At 36.6% G+C, this 21,711-nt stretch overlaps 1 long non-coding RNA gene across 1 annotated transcript; it reads right to left on the bottom strand.

The window, feature by feature from the left end:
• Positions 1-5,927: 5,927 nt before the first annotated feature.
• LOC145544755 (uncharacterized) lies at positions 5,928-21,054 on the bottom strand. Its single transcript, XR_014081635.1, has 5 exons — positions 20,824-21,054; positions 16,334-16,585; positions 13,840-13,927; positions 12,228-12,325; positions 5,928-8,247 (listed from the first exon to the last, which is right to left on the bottom strand). It is a non-coding gene; the product is annotated as an uncharacterized LOC145544755 (long non-coding RNA).
• Between the last annotated feature and the right edge of the window lie 657 nt (positions 21,055-21,711).

The following is a 21,711-nucleotide window of genomic DNA, read 5'->3' as shown; positions in this document are numbered from 1 at the left end:
TCACTTCATGGCAAATAGATGGGGAAACAATGGGAACAGTGAGAGACTTTATTTTGGGGGGCTCGAAAATCACTGCAGATGGTGACCGCAGCCATGAAATTAAAAGACACTTGCTCCTTGGAAGAAAAGCTATGACCAACCTAGACAGCATATTAAAAAGTAGAGACAATACTTTGCCGACAAAGGTCCGTCTAGTCAAAGCTATGGTTTTTCCAGTAGTCATGTATGGGTGTGAGAGTTGGACTATAAAGAAAGCTGAGCGCCGAAGAATTGATGCTTTTGAACTGTGGTGTTGGAGAAGACTCTTGAGAGTCCCTTGGACTGCAAGGAGATCCAACCAGTCCATCCTAAAGGAAATCAGTCCTGAGTGTTCATTGGAAGGACTGATGTTGAAGCTAAAACTCCAAAACTTTGGCCACCTGATGCGAAGAACTGACTCATTTGAAAAGACCCTGATGCTGGGAAAGATTGAAGGCAGGAGGAGAAGGGAGAGACAGAGGATGAGATGGTTGGATGGCATCACCAACTCAATGGACATGAGCTTGAGAAAACTCCGGGAGTTGGTGATGGACAGGGAGGCCTGGTGTGTTGCAGTCCATGGGGTCCATGACTGAGAGACTGAACTGAACAGAACTGAACTCCCATCTTAGAAAGTCTTTCCTCTCTACTTGTAAACCTTCTCCGTCTCCAAATGCTATATTCCCAGTGGAATCTTTCCTAATGTCCCTGTCAAAAGTTCACCTCCATGTATCCCTGCATTCCTTATCTGTCTCCTTATTTCTTCTTTTTCTTTTCAGCACTTCACTAATTTGTACGTGCTTTTGTTACTGTTGTCTATTAAGTGTGTCTGCCTCCCCCCACTAAAATGTAAGGTTCATGACAGAAGGAATTTTTGTTTGTTGTTCACTGTTCTTTCCTGAGTACCTAATACAGGGTCTGGCACATACTAGGCTCTTAATAAATACTTTTCAAATGTTTGATCAACCTTGCCTCATGTAGCAAGAGGCAGAACCAGAACTGAAACCCAGTGATCTGATTCCAGAGTCTGTGTTCTTGCTCTTTGTACTGTACTTATGAGATTACCTTTAGCTCATCTCCATCTCAACCCTGAACATCCATTCTTTTCATCACTCCTGTCAGTAAGCTGGACCACTTCCCAGAATTTCTTCAGTGTTGCAACTCTGACAATATGTATCAATTGAATTAATGAATGCAGAATATTGTTATAGAAAAGTGGGTGTAAGAGGAGATGTATTCCTGGAGGAGCTTAGAATATGTCAGTTAGGAAGATACCTGACTGTATGTCAAGTCATGACAAAACTACATATGGTTCTAGAGTCAGTGCGTATGTATGTGTGCTCCTGAAATACAGCCAGTAAATTCGGTAAATGGTTTCTAAGCAATAGAAAATTTTATATTTTACAGATTATCTGTAACATACACACAAAACATTCTACTCCCACTCCCTCTAAATTGGCACTGATATTCCATAATATTCTACTCCCTAAACATAGACACACCTGCATAGGTTAGTATGAAAGCCAAGTTGACAGCATGTTTTATGCACTAGCTTATTTCTTGGCCAAAGATTTGTTTTCTGTCATGGAGACCAGGCTTTGGAGCTGTTTTTAATGCAGCATAATAGAACACATATAAAGAGATCTCAGCCAATTTAAAAAGTGAATATTGAACACCTCCTCTGTCCAAGGTGCAATGAGGCTAGAAAGAAGGGTAAAATATAGTTGTGTCCAGGAGTTTGCAATTTGGATGAGGAAAGAACACATTATAATATATACATAAAATAATTATCAAATAACTGAGACAAATTATAATCCTGACTGGAGAAAATTAAAATAAAAAGATGAAACTATGCACCAAAGTAGTTAAGGAAGGTTCTGTGAAGGCATGAAAAAGAACACTTGGTAAGCACCTGCTCTGTGCCAGGTGCTTTGCATATATTGCCTCACTTAATCATCACAGTAACCATATGGGTCTGAATTATTATGTTACATTTCTAGGTGAGGAAATTGCATTGAGGTTAGTTAGAGCAAGAATTTATTGCCAGGTTATTGCAACCATTTTGTATCTTCAGTTTGGCATTATGTTCCTGGCTGAAGATACAAAATTGTTATTTTCTGCCCTTTTTGAAACATCAATCTTAGCGGAAGGGGTTGGTAACAAGATAGGTAAACATAATTTCAACTGAATGTTGAATCATACTTATAGGACTAAGCTTACATTCTGTGGGAACAAGAAGCTTCTATTCAAAAATGTGGGTCCTAAGGAAGTTTTTCTGGAAGAGAAATGTCTTTACTGAATCTTGAGTGATGACAATGGTGATACTGCGATCTTCCAGACAGAGGAGACTGCCAGAACAAAGCCATAGAGTTCTGATACTGGATGACATGTATATTAGCCAAAGTCATGCTAACTGTTATAACAAACCAACCTGAAAATGTATATTGGCTCAAACCTGATTAAATTTCATTTTTCTCATGCTTGTACTATCAAAGTAAGTGCCCCTGATGTCAGAGGCTCTTCTGACGGTGATGACTTGGGAACCTAGGGTCCTTCCATCTTAAATCTCCACCATCATCAATGTGTGGATTCCAAAGTCTTCAAACTTTTTGGCTTCAGGTTGCAAAAAGGGTAAGAAAACCTACACAATTTCCTTTCAGTGCTGGAAGCAACTGACCTTATTTCCATTTGCCTAGAACACCATGACTACTCCTATCTGCAAGAGAGGCTGGGACTTAAATATATATATATATATATTTTTTTTTTTTGGAATGAAAAATTTATTTTCCTGCACACATTAGTGGTGTCTGCCTAAGTATATAAACTCTGTATTGCTGTGAAATAAAGTTCAATGAGAAAGAGAGGAACAGCCCCATCCTAGACAACCTTTCATTGCATGATAAGAAATTTCAGTTCCAATCAACAAACATTTATTGAGCATAGCCAGATACTATATTCGGTAGTAGATGGCAAATAAATCACACATTTGGCCTTCAAGGTGGTTATATTTTAGTAGGCTTATACTGAAAAGTACATTGGTGAGAGAAGCTTCGATTTTTATCTTGTAGGTGATGGAGACATAGGAAAGGGAGGTGCATTGAAGTAACGGGATGGCATGATCTGATTGACTTCTATGTGTATCATTTAGAACAGCAAGCATGATGCACTTGAGAGTAAAAGACTGGAGGGAAACAGAAAATTTTGACTTAAAATAGGTAAGTGTGAGTGGAACAGAAAGAAAAAATGAAAAGTAAGAAGTGACAATTTACTACATGTGGAGAAGGAAGGAAAAGGCATAGATGACTAAGTTTCTGACTTGAGTAGGAATCTCACTTGAGGGGATCACTTTACCAACAACGAAGGTGTGGAATGAGGCTTCCCAGGAGGCTCAGATTTGGTAAGGAATTCGCCTTTGAATTCAGGAGTCAGTCGCAGGTTTGATCCTTGGATAGGAAAGATCCCCTGGAGAAGGAAATGGCAACCCGCTCCAGTAGTCCTGCCTGGGAAAGCTCAAAGACTGAGGTGCCTGGCAGGCTGCAGTAGTCCAAGAGGTCAAAAAGAATCAGACATGACTTAGTGACTAAACAACAGCAACAAACAATAACAAAGTATGGAATACAAAAGGGAAATCTGATCTAGGAGGTAGGATAACAGAGTGAATTCAATTTAAACTTTAGTTTGAAATGCCTGTGAAACACTTAGCTGGGGATATTCATTTGAATCTTAGGCACAGTGGTAAACTGCAAATAGCCCCCAGATACGCTTACACCTCAATGCCTGGAAATTTACATGGTAAAAAAGACTTTTTATGCTAATTCACATGGTAAAATGGACTTTGCAGATAGGAATAAATTGAGATGCTTGAAATGGGAAGACTATTCTAAATTACCCAAAATAATCCAATGAGCAGAGTGGCATCACAGGGGTCTTTGTAAGAGGATATCAGGGAGAGAAGATAAGAGGTGGAAGCAGAGATCAGAAAGGAGAGAAAATGCTACACTGCTTGCTTTGAATGTGAAGGAATACACGAGCCAAGGAATACAGACTTGGAAGAGATGGGAAAGGCAAGGAAGCAGATGCTCCCCTCCAACCTACAGAAGGAACCAGCCCTACCAACACCTTGATTTTAGCCCAGCGAAACTGCACTTTAGACTTCTTACCTCCGGAACGATAAGAGAATAACTTTGTGTTGCACTGAGCCATTATAGCTTAAGACCGTTATAGCAGCTGTAGAAAACTAGCACAGGCACACATATTCACGTCCCAGGAATAAACATGTAGGTAAGTGACAGTTAAAACCATGAAACTAGATGCACACCCGGAAAATGTGAGGAAAATATAGAGGATAGCATCCTGGGAATTACAAAACTTTCAGAAGAAAAATACTTGTGAGGATTGACCACACTTCTGATACTGATGAGTAGTACAGTATCAGAAGAACCAGAAGATCATGGCATCATAGAACTCAAGGTCAAAAACAGAGTCAGGATGGAAAGAAGGTATTAGCAGATTCAAATGCAGGGAAAAAAGTGTCCATAACTGAATGGACATAAATTTCTTAAATAGGAACATGGAGGTGTTAGGCTGGAAAATAGATTGGAAGAGAATATCAACTCGAAGCATATATATTTGGAACTAGTAATGGTTCTGTGGACCTTTCTGATTTGAAGTTTTCATATTAAATCAGATTCAGGCCCTAACTCCACTGTGGGGGTGAGATAGGGAGGGAAGAGGTTTCCCATACCTTCCACAAGCAATGTTCTAGACACCAGCAGGGTGTCCTACAATTCGACTTAATTATGACACTATCTACCTAGAGATAGCACCAGAGTCCACAAGTTAAGGGGTTAGAATTACTAGACTGACACCCTGCTCTCCACCCATTTCAGATGTCATTTGCAAGCCTAAGTTGTTACCTGTCCTTCTGACTGACCAGCTACAGATCAGAGGTTTCTACAGTCTCCTCCTTAAAACTTAGACAGCAGTAGCCAAGTCCAGATTGTCACTTTTTCTTCTCAAGGAATGCCTATGAATCAACACTTCTCAAAACTGCCTCTTCTGGGTCAGTTAGTATGCTAGGGAGGCTCACAGAATTCAGAAAAACATTTTACAGACTAGATCACCAGTTTATTCTGAAAGGATATATATAACTCAAGAATAGCCAGATGCAAGAGATATATAAAGCAAAGTCTGGGAAAAGGGCAATCACATTTCATGATCTCTCCAGGCGCGCCACTCTCTCAGAATCTTCATCTGTTCACCAACTCAGAAGGTCTCTGAACACTCTCCTTTGGGGTTTTTACAGAGGCTTCTTTACAAAGTCAGGATTGATTAAATCATTGGATATTGGCTATTGATTCGTCTTCCAGCACTTCTCCCCTCTTGAGTTGTGTGTTGAGGGTGTAGTACTGAAAATTTCAACCCTCTGACCACCTAAGCTGGTTCCCCTAGCAACAAGGCCCCATCCTTAGGTTTACCTAGTGGTATGTATCTCGTACATGCCAAGTTGCTTCAGTTGAGTCCGACTTTTTGCAACCCTATGGACTGTAGCCTGCCAATCTCGTCTGTCCATGAGATCTCATGGCAAGACTACTCAAGTGGGTTGCCATGCCCTCCTCCAGGGGATCTTCCCAACGTAGGGACTGAACCTGCATCTCATGTCTCCTGCATTGTAGGGCAGGGCCTTTACCAGTAGTGCCACCTGGGAAGCCCAAAACTGGCCTAATAGCGGTATGTTTACCTAGGGATTTTCCAAATGTTGCCTCATTAACATAATAAATGATACCTTTATTGCTCTTATCACAAGAGGTTCCAAGGGTTTTAGGAGCTCCATGCCAGGAACTAGGTAGAAGACCAAAGGAACATTTCTTATTATAAATCACAATATCACAGATATCAAGTTCAGGCTGTTTTTTTTTTTTTTAACTCCTATTCTGTCCATCTGCATGGCATTCTAATGTTTCCAATTGATACTCCCTTTTCCTCTTTGTAATACAACTTACTTCATTAGATACCTAACTGATTTTTATTAAAAACAATGTAATGTGATACCTGTCTTTGGAGTAGTTTTATTCCAAACTTCTTAGAAAGTAAGGTTTTGTTCTACTTAAAGGAAGACAAACATCAAGAAGGTGGGGTTTCTGTGAGAGGAAGTAGCAGACCAGTTAACAGTGAAATCTGAATGGTGTGACAATGTTTTTCATTCTGGCTCCTCTGCATTGAATTGACTTTGCATCATTTCTTTCACATGCCTGACTCTTTACGCTAGATAGGCTAGATATCATGATCTTCAATTTACATGTGCAAAACTACAGATTTGAGAGTTTAACCAACTTCCTCAAGGCCATAACTGATAAATAGCAAAACTGGATTTCAATCCCTCCCTACTTCAATCAAAATTCCGGTTCATTCCATTGTTCTATTCTATGTTGGTCTAGAGGATGAAGCAAATAAGAAAGAAATTGTATTTTATAGACAATAAATTATTAATCTGTCTCCCCTAATGTGACATTTTATTAATAAAAGGAAAGTCTTCAGTAATTTTTTTATATAATGAAAAGTTACATCATTATATTTTTTAATACTGGTTAATTTTATTTGATTAGTGCAATATGCTTCTCAATTGATACCTACTTGATGAAGATAAAACATAATTTTCACTTTTACCACTTCAGTGACTTTAGTATTTGGTAACTGAATTTAATGTATGGAAAAGTATTTTAAACTTTATAAACTATTAAAAAATATAAACTGGTACATATTCTGTAATATTCTCCCTAAGTTAATAACATATGATCCTACTGGACTATACCTTTTATAAAGGCTATAATTATATAAAGTGTGAAACATATAATAATAAATTCTGACTTCCATATTTCTCAAATATTCCATACTTTTCTCTAAATGAAGTGTTTCCTCTATAAATGTTAACTGCTTTATTTTTTTCATGATTTCCTCACTTTCAGAGATTTTCCTGCAATTTCACTTCAAGGATTGACGCAAGTGCAGCTGTGGTTTTTAAGGAGGTGTTTACACCATTTCTTGCACAAAGAGTTCATCCATCTTATTATACTCACATACTTCATGAATTAAAATAAGAATGACAATGGCAAATACATTTGACACCAAATAGGACTCCAGAAATGCAACATACATAAGGAAAAGTTGAAGTCAACCAAGTCAAAACATAAATATAGGGAATACGCCTCTATGACCTTTTGCTCAAATGAGTGTAAAGATGTTTAAGATTTTAGTCTCCAGCTAGGTTTAGTATTGAATATATACTCGGCATTGAAAAGACATTATTTTAAAAAACTGAAATGTAAAATTGCAAGATTTACTTCTCTTTTCACAAATCACCGTTTCCAATGAGTTTGATATTCCTACATCCCATCCTTTGGTTCAAGAAAGTGAATATCAAAGTTCCTCAGTCATGTCCAACTCTTTGTAACCCCATGGACTATATGGTCCATGGAATTCTCCAGGCCAGAATACTGGAGTAGGTAGCCTTTCCCTTCTCCAGGGGATCTTCCCAATCCAGAGATGGAACCCATGTCTCCCACGTTGCAGGTGGATTTTTTACCAACTGAACTATCAGGGAAGCCTGCAGGGAAGAGCCTTTTGGTTCAAGAAGATCTTTTTTTAAAACAGAAAAATTTCATGCTCCTTTCCAATAAATTTGATTGATTACCTCTGCTTCCCACAGAATAAGATTAAAAGTGCTCTACTACAACATCCCCAAACCCTTTATGATCGATATGAATTTTTATTCAGACTTACCTCTTATCTTTTCACTATGGCAGAATCATCATTGTATTTACTATAACCAGAAACATTGCAGATGAAATCAAATTATGTATATACTGTGCAAGAGCAAAGCGTCTGGCAACAACAACAAAGATATTTTTTATTAAAATCTATCAGAAATGTGTATCATTTTCTCTAATGTTTACTCACCTATTAGCCATGCTTCACACGTCAGGTGAGATGCAACATCTACCTGAAACCATTCTATTTAGTCCAGGCTTTTCATTCCCTGGGGACTTCCTTGGTGGTCCAGTGGTTAAGACTCCATGCTTCCAATGCAGGGGGTGTGGGTTTCATCCCTGGTTGGCAAACTTAAGTCTCACATAAATCGTGACACAGCCATGTCACAAGGCCAAGTAATGCTCACAATTCTCCAAGCCAGGCTTCAACAGTATGTGAACCATGAACTTACAGATGTTCAAGCTGGATTTAGAAAAGAGAAGAACCAGAGATCAAATTGCCAACATCTGTTGGATCATCGAAAAAGCAGGAGAATAGCAGAAAAACATCTACTTCTGTTTTATTGACTATGCCAAAGCCTTTGACTGTATAGATCACTACACACTGTAGAAAATTCTTCAAGATATGGGAATATCAGATCACCTTACCTGCCTCCAGAGAAATATGTATGCAGGTCAAGAAGCAACAATTAGAACGGGACATGGAACAACACACTGTTTCCAAATTGGGAAAGGAGGACATCAAGGCTATATATTGTCCCCCTGCTTATTTAACCTATATGCAGAGTACATCATACAAAATGCTAAGCTAGATGAAGCACAAGCTGGAATCAAGATTGCCGGGAAAAATATCAATAACCTCAGATATACAGATGACACCACACTTATGGCAGAAAGCAAAGAACTAAAGAGCCTTTTGATGAAAGTGAAAGAGGAGAGTGAAAAAGCTGGCTTGAAACTCAACATTCAGAAAACTAAGATCATGGCATCTGGTCCCATCACTTCATGGGAAATAAATGGGGAAACAATGGAAACAGTGAGAGACTTTATTTTTGGAGGCTCGAAAATAACTGAATATGGTGACCTCAGCCATGAAATTAAAAGACACTTGCTCCTTGGAAGAAAAGCTATGACCAACATAGACAGCATATTAAAAAGTGGAGACATTACTTTGCTGACAAACGTCCATCTAGTCAAAGCTATGGTTTTTCCAGTGGTCATGTATGGATGTGAGAGTTGGATGGTGAAGAAATCTGAGCACAGAAGCATTGATGCTTTTGAACTGTGGTGTTGGAGAAGACTCTTGAGAGTCCCTTGGACTGAAAGGAGATCCAACCAGTCCATCCTAAAGGAGATCAGTCCTGGGTGTTCGTTGGAAGGACTGATGTTGAAGCTGAAACTCCGATACTTTGGCCACCTGATGCAAAGAAATGACTCCTTGAAAAAGACCTTGATGCTGGGTAAGACTGAAGGCAGGAGAAGGGGTCGACAGAGGATAAGATGGTTGGATGGCATCACTGATTCAATGGACATGAGTTTGACCAGGCTCCGGGTTTTGGTGATGGACAGGGAAGCCTGGCGTGCTGCAGTCCATGGTGTCACAGAGAGTCGGATGTGACTGAGTGACTGAACTGAACTGATTCCCTGCCTCCTCTGTCCTCTCATCAAATCTCTAATGGAACACATCATGCATTGCACTGAAAGCTTATGGCTACCTGTCTGTCTCCCTCATTGTACTGTGAGCTCTCTGAAAATAGGTACTATGTCATCTTCTTTTACTACAGATCCCTAAAGCTCAACATAGTACTACTCAATTTTAACTCCATATCTGAAATTTTGTCTTGATGGAATCCAAAATCTTTTGGATTTTAGAAAAATGATATGGTCCTATAATATGTAATCTATAAGAGCACATCCAGGTTTCAGGGACTGGATCCTGTGATCACCATTATATTTCTAAAGTAAAACAGTCTGATACTCATTAGTGTTATTCATCAAATATATGTCCATTCCTCTTCCCTACCAGGCATAGGTTAGGATTATACTTCTTGTGATTGGGAAAAACCATGTGGCTAGTTTTGCTTGTGAGTGGAAGTGAAGTGTGTCATTTCTAAATTTAACTGTTAATTGTTAAAGTGAGATTGTCCATAGCTCTCTACCCTTCTGGCATTGGTATTTGATGTGGTAGATAGTCCACCAGCCTAGGTTCTTGAGTGATTATACTAAACCATAGTGGATGTGTTGTTTCAAAGTCATTACATTTGGATATTGTTTATTACTACAGCATAATCTAACTCATCCTGACATATATAGGTAAATATTCATACTATATCAATAAAAAATTATGATTTTATCTGCTTGTTTTATAAAAATTACATATTTAAATAGTAAGAAAAATAAAATAGTGTAGATCCACTAATATTTATCTTTCACTTTTATTTTATGCAAGGGCATAGAAGCAAAAAGGAGAGCAAGTAGTCTAAGATCACAAAATTAGGAAGTAGGTCATATCCAGACAATCTGACCTCAGAACCTATGCTCTTAACAACTATATTACAGGAACGATGCAGTAATTCTCAACCTAAGGAAACAAAAATACCCACTAACATTTCTTTCATTCCATTTGTCACTGCTCCTGTGCTGTGCTTAGTTGCTCATTCGCATCCGACTCTTTCCAGCCCTAAGGATTGCAGCCTTCCAGGCTCCTCTGTCCATGGGGATTCTCCAGGCAAGAATACTGGAGTGGGTTGCCATACCCTCCTCTAGGGGATCTCCCAAGCCCAGGAATTTAACTGGGGTCTCCTGCAGTGCAGATGGATTCTTTACCATTTGAGCTACCAGGGAATCCCTCATTTGTCATTGCTTTAATTATTTTTTGGATCCCCACTGAAATTCTCTTTGAGTTCTTTGATCCTGAGTGGTTGATTCCAAAATTTCTAAAAGAATCAGCATCAGAGAAAAACTGCTTAACCCAACAATATTACATTTGTATTGTCTTTAAACATACCATTTCTGTGTTGCTGATCCATATTTTGCCAGTCACTAAATACAAAGTTTATATTTTCAGAAAATATGTCACAGACACCCATCTTTCCATTTCAAAATGCCTTTCAAGAAACACTTCCTTCCATTGAACGCATAATAACAAAGTAATAGTAGCTACTACTTATAAACACATAATATCTGCCAGATGTAATACTAGGCATTTTGCATTCATTACATCACTTGGTCTGTACCACAGGCTTTCAAGTTCTGTATTCTTAATTTTACTTTACAGATGAGGAGATAGACTCAGCATAGATTTAGTATTAATAGTTTACTCAGAGGTAGAGAGGTTATTTCAAACGAAATCAGGCCAGCCTGAAAGTGTGTATTCTGTATTCTACAGGATATCAGGTATTTGCATCACCATTTCACAAGTAAATAGGCCAGAAGCATCAATACTCCACATAAGGGTTTTAGAATTTTTCCTCTTTCTTTTTTTTTTTTGTATCTCAAGAAAAATGCCATAATAGTTGATATAAAAATGCATTCCATTCCAGTGTATATTTTAAAAAGGAGTGAATTAATAAATATTCTCTCAGAAAACTGTAACAAATCAATTTATACAATATTGTGGCACATAAACTGGGAAATTGTGGTTTGATTGATTTAAGAGTTTATATTATAAAATTCAAATTTACAATGAGGCATCTCAAGGAGGCATAATCATTTCTTGAGCAAGAAACCAGGTACTTTTCATTTCAAAATGTAGCCCATATAAATATTCCTTACACAAAGACATATAGTCTTCCCAGATCTTTATAGGAAAAGTACATTTCAGCACGTGTTTTCTGCATCAGAAGCATCAGAAAGCTCCAGTGCATATGACACTCTTGAGAGCTTTGATGAATTCAGTTTAAAAAGTACACCCTGATGAAAAGATGCTCGACGTTGCTAATTATTAGAGAAAGGCAAATGAAAACTACAATGAGGCACCACCTCACATTGGTCAGAATGACCATCATAAAAATGTCGGTAAATAACAAGTGAAGGAGAGGGTGTAGAGAAAAGGGTATCCTGCTACCCTCCTGGTGGGAATATAAATTAGTGCACCCATTATGGAAAATAGTATGGATGTTCCTTAAAAAACTAAAAATTGAGTTGCCATATAACCCAGAAATTCTACTCTTGGGCATATGTCTGGCCAAAACTATAATTTGAAAAGATACATTCACCCCTATGTTCACAGTAGCACTATTTACAATAACCTAGATGTTCATTAACAGATGAATGACAAATATGTGGTATATACAGATAGATAGATAGATACACATACAATGGAATACTAATCACAAATAAAGAAGGAAACAATGCCATTTGCAGCAACATGGATGGACCTAGAGAGTATCATACTAAATGAAGTAAGTCAGGAAGAGAAAGACAAATACAAATCACACGAACCTCTCTGGGTTTCTCAATGGTGGAGTTGGTAAAGAATCCACTTGCCAATGCAGGAGGTGCAAGAGACGCAGATTTGATTCCTGGGTTGGGAAGATCCCCTGGAGAAGGAAATGGCAACCTGTTTCAGTATTCTTGCCTGCAAAATTTCATGGACAGAGAAGTTTGGCAGGCCACAGTTCATGGGGTTGGAAAGAGATAGGACTAAGCAACTCAGCACACACACACATGCATGAACCTATCTATGAAACAGAAAACGTCTCACTGACACAGAGAACAGACTTTTTGTTGTTAAGGGGGAGGTGATGTGGGGGAGGGATGGAGTGGAGTGGGAGATAGGGATTAGCAGATGCAAATTATTATATATAGAATGGATAAATAACAAGGTCTTATTGTATAGCACAGGGAACTATATTCAATATCCTGTGATAAACAATAATGCAAAGGAATATAAAAAAGAAAAAATACACACACACACACATATCACTGAATCACTTTGCTGTACATATTAGAAATTAACACAGTATTGTAAATCAACTGAATTTCAACTTTTAAAAAAGGTGCATATTATTTTTAAAAATTCATGCATTGCACAATTTAAAAGATAGCTTGGTAGAGAATATGACAACACCTATACCAAGAAATCTATTTCTAAGAAACTGTGGTAGTTATCAGCAGATACTGCCTAGGTTTCCTTAGGAATAAAATCTAAGCAATCAACTCCAGAAACACTCATGTCTAAAAGAACACCAGAAGCAGCAAAAATCCCCTCACAAGAGCAATAAAATACCTTTCCAAAGAAACCAAATCCAGATTCCATACCATAATTCAGGCAGCACAGCCCATCATAAACAAAAATTCATTATGCCTGCTGTGTGGAAAAATGTTAAGCAAGAAGAAATAAACAGAATGTTTTAACAAATCATATTAGCCAAATGAAAAATAAGAAAACGGACAAAGCCACAGTTCTGAATGAGTCTGCCAATAAAGCTTACAACCGAGCCAAAATTTGGAAGAAATCTAAACATAGCCAGACCAAGTCTGAGTCTTCCTAAGACATTATATTCTGTTTTTGTTTTTTTTTTCCTTTCAACTATTTCCTTTAGGTTTACGGGGGAAACCTTGACCAGATCTAGAGATGTAATATTAAACACACACAGAATGAATCTGAGCCTAAACTGAGGATGCAATCGAATGAAATTTAAAGACAGGAAACAGAGCATCATTCTCATACAAGAATTACAAAATACCAAAAGAGAAGATGAAAATGTTTGCAGTTCCAGAATGTTGCCTTTAGAAAAATCTAAAATTGGTTGTTATCATCCAGCACTCCATCAATGTGCAAAACCATAAGTAGATGCACTATGAATATTCTTCAGAAGTTCAGCGGCATGTTCAACATTGTTATTCATGTGATAAAATGTCCTGGTCTGTGCAGCCAATGCAATCAAAATATTTTTTTTTATTTGGCATAACCCACAAAATAACAAAGAGCTGCCTAAGAAAATCTAAAGAAAAATGAAAACTCCCATCATGAAATAAAATCTGTAATTTGTAGAATAAGGCAATCATTTGGTTCTCTTCCACCCTGGTACTTTAGTCAGGTACTCCCTACCTAAGGCAAGTTGACAGATATAAACTGACTTCACTCTATGGCTGAGAAGGTCCTCTTCATGTGCTGGTCGTTGTCCCACAGTTGTGATCTTGAAAGAAGAAGGAGATAAAGTGAGGAGGAGGAGAAGGGAGAAATGAAAAGAAGACACTTTACAGAAGAAGGTAGAATCTAACTGCTTCACCTCCGCTGGGGGTATTGGAAAGTTAGGCATATCTTTCTTTCTTGGGGAATGTTTCTTACACATGTGTACAAGAACAAGCTGGGCTGCAGAGTCAGGCTAAATGTATCTTTGTGAATTATTCTGAGATCTTAACCACAATTTTTTTAACACTATTTACTGCTGGAGTTATTACGTTCCAATTAACCAAATCATGAAGATGTTTTTAGAACACAGTGCCGTTAGAAACTCTCATATATTTTATATGGTATAATGGAAAGCCTTGGACTAAATACTTTCAAGGTATTGAAAGTATTGAAACAGATCTGAACAGTATTGAAACAATTGAAACAAATCTCTCTATATTCACAGTAGGGACTCTAAAAGAAACAAAAGATGAATCATCTGAAAATTATAATTGGTTAGATGATTATACAAAAGCTGTGTCACATTCTTCAGTGTAGACTTTTAAAAATAGTGTTACAAATACTGAATTGGTTGCTCATGGAAACATTTCTGAAATAGATATGTGCTTTGAATCCATCAGTGTTTCTTTGTATACTTCATAACTATTTATACTCAAGTGATCTTAAAGCTGCTGCTGGAGTGGGTTGCCATTGCCTTCTCCGATCTTAAAGAGGGAGAGAAAACAGAGAAAAGGAAAGAAAAATGTGTAGTGCATCTTGCCCTCACACCTGTCTTATCACTTAGTGTCCTAAGACAAGTCTCTCTCTTTCTTGTCCCTTCTTCTCACTTTTCCCTTTTATACTCTGAACCCCACCCATTTTATTTAAATCACTGTTTTCTAATCTCCCTTTCTAAAAGAAGAAAGGGGGCGGATGGTGGAGGGAAAGAGAGTATGGAAGAAAGAAACTCAATAAAGACCATGAAACTCTGAGAATCAGAATTGCAAGAATGAAACAGGTGTCATCATGCAGATAAAAACTGCAAATATCTGTATGTTCATTATGGTCTTAGTTCTAAACTGGGGGGGAGGGTAGTTATCTAGTCAATTTTTGAAGGCAATTTTTTAACTCCCCAAGCCTGATTTTTAGTGACCGTATGGTTTTATTTTCTTCTTTGGTGTCCTCTTTCTCACCAGAAATGCTAACAAGTTGAAATAAGGATTTGAGTTTTCTGTCTTTCTTCAGTCCCTACAATAAAATAAATACATGTGTGCTTGTGTTTGTGTGCGTGTGTTTATGTATTTAAATTGTGAATAAACAGTGAGTCTACAGTGAATAATTAGACTGAAAAAAATTAGACTCAAAAAGGCTGATACACTGTTAATTCATAAGTATTATAGGACACGGCTTGCGGACAATATTTTTTTCTTATACTTTACCCCAGCCTTATTCTGAAACACAATAAGTTTTGAAGATTGCTGAATTCAGTAAAAAAAAAAAAAATGGTAGTAACCTTGTTCATTGCATGATTATTATCAGACTTACTTATTTGCCTAAACTTTTTTTTTTGTTTATTTTAAATTTATTTTTAATTTGGGGAATGCCTAAACTCTTTAAAAATTTGCTTTGAAAAAGGCTAAAAGAAATGTACTCATCAGTATGAAGCTAAGACTAAGATTTCCTCTTCAGGTTTTAAAAATCCCAGAAAACAAAGACCCGATTATTTATTTTCATGACATCTACTATTTCACATCCTTTAAATGCTATCAGAATAAAAATTATAGCAATGAATCTTTTCAGACTAACAGCTAAATATTCCAGCTAAAATAGACATTCTTTCTTCCATGTGCTCTTCAACAAAAGCGTTCCTTATACTATACTCAAGGCTGACAAATTCTAGTTAATTTACTGAAACTGAAATGTCCATATTTATATTATTAATAAATCATGTATGCTTCCATAGGCACAGAAACAAATATTTTGCTGTTAGATTATATGTATCGAGGAATCACAAATTTTTAACTTAGCCAGATTACACTAGAGATTTCAGTGATAATTCTTTATAAGCAAATACAATGTGGAACTACTGACAAGAGGAAACATTCAGAATTAGAATAAAAAGGAAAGATGAGGATTGCTTTTTGAATAAGCTGCTTTACCAAATAATCTATGTCATTTTTAATTTTTCCATATCCTGTTTGGGGGAAAATGTTTGTTTTTTTATGCTTTGCAAATAATATACAAAGTTGTGTTTTCACAAGTAATATGAAATCAGATTACTGAAAAAATAATAATTACACTGAATAAATGTTTCATATAACAAAAATTTTAAACTTTTTGAGCTATTTCTTCACTTTAAGTTACGAAGGCATATAGCATAATCTGTGTTAAGAATAAAAACCTGAGTTGGTTAAATTAATCAAATAATTACCCTAATTTGATATTCTGTTGTTGTTGTTGTTGTTTAGTCATTAAATTGTGTCTGACTTTTTAGCAACCCCATGGATTGTAGCCTACCAGGCTCCTCTGTCCTTGGGATTTTCCAGGCAAGAGTACTGGAATGAGTTACCATTTCCTTCTCCAGGGGATCTTCCTAATCCAGGGATCAAACCCAAGTCTCCTGCATTGGCAAACGAAGTCTTTACCACAAAGCCACCTGGGAAGCCCAGTTTGATATTTCACTCTGTATTTTAGAAAGCAAATCAATATAATTTTAAAATTCCTTAGAAATAGAAATATCTCCTTGTATTTACATTTTAATTAAATACCCACACTTGTAATACTAAAACTTTGCATTATCTATATAATTGTCATTCATGATTATAAGCATTCTAATTTTTAATAGCAATTTTTAATCGTTACTTTGGGTAACAAAATATATTTAAAACTAGAATATATACATATGCAAAAAGTTTTAATATTCATATTACATAGATATGAATACATAGAGAATAAGTATAAAGATACAAATGTAATTGTTCATAAACTCCAGTGTTTATGGATCTCCTGTCAGAGGCACAAACATAAACATGCTACCCTACAAATGCATCCACTCACATGCGTGTTTCTTTCCTCTTTTTCTCTTTTTCCTTTTCATTCTATTCTTTACACTGCCTACAAATGTGTACTTATGATAGATCAATACATCAATACACTTTTAGATGGTTTTTACTTATCAAAGTTCTAGAGTACTTAGATGGATTTAGTATATTTTAGAAGTTGTAAAGAGGAAGCATTTAAATAGATAAGGAGGATCTGTAACATTTTTATATCTATATTCATAGGTATAGTGTGTATACACTGATATACATAGACATCCAGAGAGCACATGTTACCAATTAAAAGTTACATAAACCTAAATCTAAGTAAAATCTTCAAAGCTTATTGGCCTATGAAAAATGTACATTGCCTTTAACTCAATGAAGAAGGCAAAAAATACTTTCCACAAATAAGCACAAGAATTCCTCTATATCTATTTTTTTCCGTAGATCTATTAAGTCAGGGAGGGGAACAGGCTAAAAACGAGCTATTCTCAATTTTTGCTAAGTATAACCTAAGAGCTAATCATTAATATAGTGGTGTCATAACACTTTCCTTTGTAATAGGGTATCAGATTTCTTGCTGCCATTTGTTTATGATCTTTCTCTTTTTTTTTTTTTTTTGGTTATTCTTAACACAAAATTTTAATTTTGAAAATCAGAACTCAAACATTCACCTATTTATAGAATATGTTCCTAGGCCCCTCCTAAATAAAAAGAACTCTATGAAAATGCTACAAGTATTTTAAAAAAATACTCTCTATAGAATGTATAATCTAGCAAAGGAAACATTTGCCTGTTCGGCTAACTCTAACGCATGAAGTAATGGAGGTATGATCAAAGTGCAGTGGGAGCATTTGAGAGAGAGCGAGGAGTTCCAACTGGGGGTTGAAAAGCTGGAGACTTCACAGATATCTTTTTTAAGAAACAGTAGCAGCTGATTTCAAAGAAAATGTCATAACTTGAAATTTACAAAAATGTCAGGGAACCATGGCATGTCATAACAAACAAGACACAGAGTGATGCTGTCTAGTCATATAAACCAGTTTGATGTTTTGACTGACTTAATCAGTCAGGTCACGAGAAAAAGAGAAGGGTGTACTCTATGATTGACATGACTGGTACAGACAAAACAGTACCCTGGTGTGCGTGCATAATCAGTGTGCATCTGTGTATCCATTGCACGAGAGAATCACGTAAGTGACAGAAGTGACTATGGTAATGTATTTAAGGATCAGATTGCTCTTTACCCTGCAATGCCCCTGAAAAAGAGATGAAAATGGTAAAAGGAAAAATAGCATTATTATCACTAAGGAAATACAGAGAGGAATTATACAGTTAGGGGTGGAGAGACAGAGGGTCAAAGGTTAAAGAAAAGCAAGATTTGGCAAAATGAAAGGAAGGCAGTAAAGAAGAAAGAAGAAGGAGGGAGGGAGGGAAAAATGTATATCAAACAACACAGAGAGAAACATGTTGAAGAAATACTGAGGAAAGATGAAGGTGAACATCTTTAAGTGCTATGTGTTGGGGAAGAGGGAAGAACAGGCAAGCTTATGCCCACAGACAACAGGGCTCACACTAAAATGTTTTCTTTGATTGTATGTATCTAGAAAAATTTTCTGTTTATTTATGCTAGTCTGGGAAGCCTTTGGAAAGACAGGTTCTATGTTTTAAGCACTTTAAAATTTCTATTACCATTATCTATTGAAAATGCACGTACAAATCTTGAGTAAAAATGAATCACACAAAGATGTTTAATAAAAGAATTTGAAGGAAGCTATTTCATCTTAAGTTTGTTTTCTTTTGGCTTATGATGATAAAGAATGAAAAATAATGCCATATGAACAAGCTATTGAATTCCCAATTGTCAAGCCTATTTCGGACCCATAGAATTTATTGCTCCTCTTTTTTCAGCATCGTACCCTACCTAGAGCATTTTATCTGTGTTTGTAAATGAGCTACAGAAACTTTGCCTTTTTATTTTTTTGGTATTTTGACATAAAAATGAATTTGATACAATAATCATTAAATTAGAATACATGCCATTATTTTCAACGACTATTTTCTACTGAGCTAATCTACTATGTAATCAGCAAAATGTCAAAATTTACAGCTTTGGGAGCATTCTTCAAAAGACAATATTTATGTAACGTTAGATGGCATTCAACGGATACACGCTAATTCATAGAGAGCACTGTTCTATTCCTGCTTCCAGACCTGGTAGAGTGGATGTCGGTGCACACACTTCCAACTGAGAACTTCAGATATGGAATACGAACTGCTTTTTAAATTTTTTAAAATTTATTTTTTAATTGGAGGATACTTGCTTCATAATACTGTGTTGTTTTCTGCTGTACAACAGTGTGAGTCAATCATAACTGTATATATATATATATGTATATATGGGATATATATGTATATATGGGATATATATATGTATATATGGGATATATATGTATATATGGGATATATATATGTATATATGGGATATATATATGTATATATGGGATATATATATATGTATATATGGGATACATATATATATATATATATATGTGTATATGTATATATATCTCCACACTCTTGAACATCCCTCCCACCCTCACCCTCCAACTCACCCTTCAAGGTCATCACAGAGCATTAGGAGGCTACACTCCTTGTGCTATATAGCAGATTTCCATCAGTTATCTACCTTTTAATTCCCTTTAAAATGTGCAAAGATAATTTTCCCTTAAAAAACTGGAAATGGAATTACTGTGAAAAGATAAATACAATTTAAATATATGTATATGGTTAAACCTCTTTACAGAAGAATTCCAAATAATAAGTGTAGAAGAAATGAAGGAAATAGAAATTCACCACTAGAACACCACAGTAATGATGACTACAGGCAAGATCCATGAATGAACACTATAATTAGAGATGAAACTTTAAGAAAAAACAGGATATTTGTATATCCTCAAAGTACCTCCTCCAATATTTATTAATTTCTGTGGTGGTTTTAATGTATGTCCACAAATCCTTTGATCTTCTTCCTCCCAGGAGGTAGAGTTTAATTAACCTCCCAAAGAGAGTATGTTTTGGTAAGGATTATAGTAACTTTGACAGTGGAGAAAATAGTGTCAAACACTGCCTTAACCAAGTGATCAAGACAAAGCTCACCAGTGGTGATCCATGTTGACATCATGTACCCCTGATATATAATATTATGGAAATGGCATTTTACTTCTGAAGGTATTCTTTCCAAAATCTCATAGCCCCACTTGAATCATAAGTAAAAACAAACAAACAAACAAAGACGATGAACCCAAACTGAGGTACATTCTACAAAATACCTGACTAGTACTCTTCATAAACTTTAAGAAAAGGAAAAACAAAGGAAGATTGAAAGGCTGTCACAGACAGGAGTACATTAAAGAGATGTGATAATTACGTGCCATTTAGTATCCTTAATGGGAACTGGAGGAAAAAGAAAGAATATCTGTAGAAAAACTAATGAATATGAGTAGGATCTGTAGTTTAGTTAATAATGTAGACCAAAGGGCTTCCCAGGTGGCTCAGGGGTAAAGAATCTGCCTGCTAATGCAGGAGACACAGGTTCAATCCCTGGGTAGGGACGACCCCCTGGAGAAGGAAATGGCAAACCACTCCAGTATCCTTGCCTGGAAAGTCCCATGGACGGAGGAGTCTGGTGGGCTGCAGCCCATGGGTTGCACAGAGTCGGTCACGACAGAGCAACTAACAGTGATGAAAAATGTTAACATTAGAGGAAGCTGATCAGAGTGTAGGAGAATTCTATGTACTGTCTTTCTATTCTTCTGTCCATCTAACATTTCAAAATAAAAAGTAAAAATGTCAAGTTCTTACAGTAGCCCACAGGTACCTTAGTGACCGGTCTCCTCGATGTTTGCCTTCAAGGAGTGGGGACCATCCTCCCTGGGATCTTGCAGTCATCTCCTCTGTGTCACTGCTTGTGTGCCCTCACCATCTCAATTATAAGCATAGCCCTTTTCCATTTCCCTACGTTCTCTTTCCTCTTCATTTTTTTTTTTTTAACTGAGCACTTCTTTATAACACACCATGTTTTCACTCATTCCTTTAGAATACAATCTCCATGGAGACAAAGAATTCTGCTCGTTTTATTCACCACTGTATAGCATGACCTACAACAGTGTCTAGCATTGATGAATAAATATTTCTTGAATGAATGAACTAATGAATTCTATAAATATTGCATTTCTGCTATGTTCCAGATTCTCTGAACAAAAAGGACATCATCTCTATATTCGTGAAAAGTGATAGTGCAATGAGGAGATAAACACAGGAACAGCTATAGGCACAATAATGGCTATAACCAGGGAAACAGAAGGTGAAGGGTGACTTTGAGCAGAACCCTAAGGTCAATGTCGCAAATGGTCAGGAAAGACCTCCTGATATAAATGACTTTTAAGGCAGAATTCAGAGTGGGAGGATAACTAGATAAGGAGAGAAAAAAACAACATGTTTTCCAGGTAAGGTTAGTAGAAAAGAATCTCAAAAGGACGGACCAGTTCAGATGGTCCTTCCACCAAGACTCTGAGAACAATTATAAGGAATACTCCTTGTGGTGAAGGCTCTAAGATGTGGGATCATTTTCAGATCAGGATCTACACGTGATGCACTGATTTACACAGTCCTTCTGAGATAGTCAAGCAGCTTACTTCCATCAGTACTGAGCCAGGAGTCCAGGTTGAAGTCACCATTGCAGATGCTTAAATCAGTCTATTTAATA

Source organism: Giraffa tippelskirchi, chromosome 4, assembly GCF_054371585.1.
Source record: "Giraffa tippelskirchi isolate mGirTip1 chromosome 4, T2T-mGirTip1v1.2.pri, whole genome shotgun sequence".
NCBI classification, from domain to species: Eukaryota; Metazoa; Chordata; class Mammalia; order Artiodactyla; family Giraffidae; genus Giraffa; species Giraffa tippelskirchi.
Note: the sequence above shows the minus strand (reverse complement) of the source record. Positions and strands in the feature narration are given on the sequence as shown.